The following is a 3,393-nucleotide window of genomic DNA, read 5'->3' on the forward strand; positions in this document are numbered from 1 at the left end:
AAGTCAGATACAGAATAAAAGCGACAAGATTGAAGAACTACGAGGACAGCAAGAAAGCTTACTCTTCTTCTTCATCATCGGAGCTGAGCGCGGAGAGATCGAAGTCCGGCTCGCCTCCGATGCGACGAGGCGGAGGAGTGGGCTCCCTTGTCCGCTTGGCAGGAGTAGCGGCAGTGGACCGGGAAGGTCCCGCTCCAGTTGCCGCAGCGGCGGGAGGCGCTCCCGCGGCAACGGTGCTTGCCGCGGTAGAGCGTGTCGCGCGGCTTGGCGGCTGCTGACCTGTCTGCCGCCCCGCTGCGTCACCGGCCCTGTGGAGACGCCTTCTTGGTGCAGCCGGGGGTTCCACTTGCAGCAAGCTGTCTGAAGGCTCGGGCTCTTCCTCGCCGGGCTCGCTCGGCTCGGCCTCGGGGTTGGCAAGATCTTCCTTGCCGGCGAACTCCTCACGCTCGGCAAGGCTTGCCGCCTCTGCTGCCTCTTCCTCCGCCTCGGTGAACCCGAACTCGCCCGCGGCGGCTGTTTCCGCGGCCTCTTCCGCCCTAGTGGCAATGCGCTGCAACTCCGCGTCGGTAGTGTCACGGGTGAGGCTCCTCTGCTCGTCGGCGCGGATCGGCACTTCCTCCAGGCTGTCGAAGAACGCCCGCACGACGTCATCCGTCGGCTCTTGCCAAGTTGGGGCGATTTCGTGAGAATCGCACAACGGCATCATCGTGCGGATCCGGTCAAGTGAAGAATTGTTGCACAGCGGGACGACGCTCCTCGGCAACAGGAACGGGTGCTGAGGGTCGCGTTTGAACAGCTCCAGGAGCATTGCATCTAGCTCCAGGACGATGAAATTGAAGTTGAGGCCCGGGCGCAGCCTCATGATGTCCGCCGAGTTCTTGAACTCCCAGGCGGGTCTCCCTCTCTCTTGCAGGGGGGCAATGCGGCGGCGAAGGAAATCTGCGCCGACAGCGCCTACAGTGAGCCCGGCAAGCCTAAGGCGGAGAATTCTGGTGACGGCGATCTTCAGCCTGTCATCTTCCGGGGCCACGTTGCTCCAATCATTGCCGCGTACTATTGGGGCTTGGCGCACGGCAGTGAACGGCTATGGGTTCTCCTCAACAATCCAGCACCACTCCGCTCTCCACTCCTCCCATTTGCTGTGAAGCTCACCCTCCAGATACTCTTCCTTCTTGCCGACTCTCGAGATCCAGGCGATCCCTCCGGCAAGCGGCTCTCCTCTCTCGACCCGAGTTATGAAGAAGTGGTGGAAAAGTGCTACATTGGGGTGGACTCCGACAAAGTTTTCGCACAAATGTGCGAAAACTGCCATGGTCAGGACGGCATTGGGGGTGAAATCTAGGAGGCGGAGCCCGTATGTGTTCATGATATCGCAGAAGAACTCCGAGAAGGGCGGGCAGAGCCCGCAATAGAAGAATAGCGCGAAGAATGGGTACCCGTTTGGGGCCAGCTCCGATGCGGTGGCCGGGAGTACCCTCGTGTGCGGGTGCGCACGCGTCTCCGTCGACCAGAAAAGGTAGTAGTACTCCCTCAGCTCCTTGGCGCCGAGCTGAGGGGGGAAGATGGCCCGCTCCTTCCGTAGCGCCGCGAGCCGCTGCGCCTCGACTGACTTCACGCCTTTCCCCTTGTCGGCTTTCGGAGCCATGGCGGAAGTGGCAGGGGAGGTCGGCGGCGTGGTGGTGCTGGTGGCGACGGGGGGCGGAGCGCTACTCTCTTTCGGCTTTGAGAAGAAGGGGGGACCGGCGGAGATTTCTGGGCTTGGAGCAACAAACGGCAAAGTGGGGAGACTGCCCCTGTTTCCCCTGCTTATAAAGAGGGAGGGGCGGACGTTTCGCCCTTTCGAATAAAGAACCCCCACGATCTCTCCCACGATGCCGCATTCAGCGCGTGCCGTTGGGGGAGGGCGCGGTGGGTACAGAGCAAGATTCGGCGTTACCCGGGCCGCGCGTGCCCGTGCCCTGTTTTGGGCCTGGCCCAACAGCGCTCGGCACCGTGTGTGGCCCAGGCCCGGGGGCTCCTGTCGGTGTACTAGAATAGGGGTACCCTAGTACCCCGAACTTGTGCACGGGCAGTTGCAGCGCCCCGCGGCAAGGGATTGCCGGGTGACCGCCAAGGTACTCCGTGGCTCCTTTGGAGCCATTCAAGAACAAAGTATTCAAGTCAAGAAGACAAGGCCCCGGCAAGAGGGGCTTGCCGGGAAGGCCAACCGAGGCATCTCAAGGAACTTGCCGTGACGCGCCACGCGTCCCGGCAAGGCTCGGTAAGCGACAAGCTTCCGGGCGCGACAAGACCACGACCGCGGCAAGGCGCTTGCCGCGGCAAGCGGCCACTCTGTGCCCACGCTCCAGCGCATCCACCAACGTGTCGCCCTGGGGGCCTTTCCAGGCACGCGTGGCGGAAGGCTGTGCAGCCAGCGGTAAGCGGTGGCATGCGATGCTGACAAGATCGCCACCGTCTGCCCTGACGATCCTTTTCTACACTGTTAGGGTGACACAGACGGGCATTTAATGCCCTTGTCCCCTGCCATCAGGGTTAGGTAGAGAGCACTGTACAAGTAGCTGTACCAACCACCTCTCTTTTTACGTTTTTACCCTTCTCTGCGTTGCCACCTGTCGGTGACCCCTTGTGCATATAAAAGGAGGCCCATGTGCAACGTAGAGGGGGTTCGGTTCGTCTAGTTCGAGGCTCGGATCATTTCGAAGCCAGAAAACACTCAGCTCTCTACAGCAAGAACAGAATACAATCAGACAAGCAGCAGTAGGAGTATTATCTCTCCGGAGAGCTCCGAAGCTGGATAAACTGCTCGTGTGCTTCGCCTCGATCTGCTCTTCGTGCGACCTCCGCCCCCCGCCGAACCGAAAGGGGCTCGGTCCGCTGGCCCCATAGGTGTTCGTGGATCAGTTTCCCCGACATTGAGGCTGTGTTCGGCCAGCCTGCGTGGGATGCCCGGCATGTCTGAAGGGTGCTAGGCGAAGATATCCCAATTCTCTCGCAGGAAATCTCGCAGTGCGGCGTCTATTGTGGGGTTCAACTATGTCCCAATGGAAGCTGTCTTTATAGGGTCCGTTGGGTGGACCTGGAAATTGACTATCTCGTCCGCGGGTTTGAAGGAGGTGGATTTAGGTCGCTTGTCGAGTATGACGTCGTCTCTCTCCACTGTTGCTCGCAGCATTGTTAGTTCTTCGGTCGCGAGGGCTTCAGATAATGCTTCCAGGGCAAGGGCGGTGGTTTTATTTTCGGCGCGGAGTGCGACATCCGGATCACTAGCTAGAGTGATGATCCCGTTGGGCTCGGGTATTTTGAGCTTCATGTACCCATAATGGGTTATAGCCTGGAAACTCATGAATGCGTCCCGCCCCAAGAGGGCGTGGTATCCGCTGCTGAATGGGGCCA

Source organism: Triticum aestivum, chromosome 3B, assembly GCF_018294505.1.
Source record: "Triticum aestivum cultivar Chinese Spring chromosome 3B, IWGSC CS RefSeq v2.1, whole genome shotgun sequence".
Classification (NCBI taxonomy): domain Eukaryota; kingdom Viridiplantae; phylum Streptophyta; class Magnoliopsida; order Poales; family Poaceae; genus Triticum; species Triticum aestivum.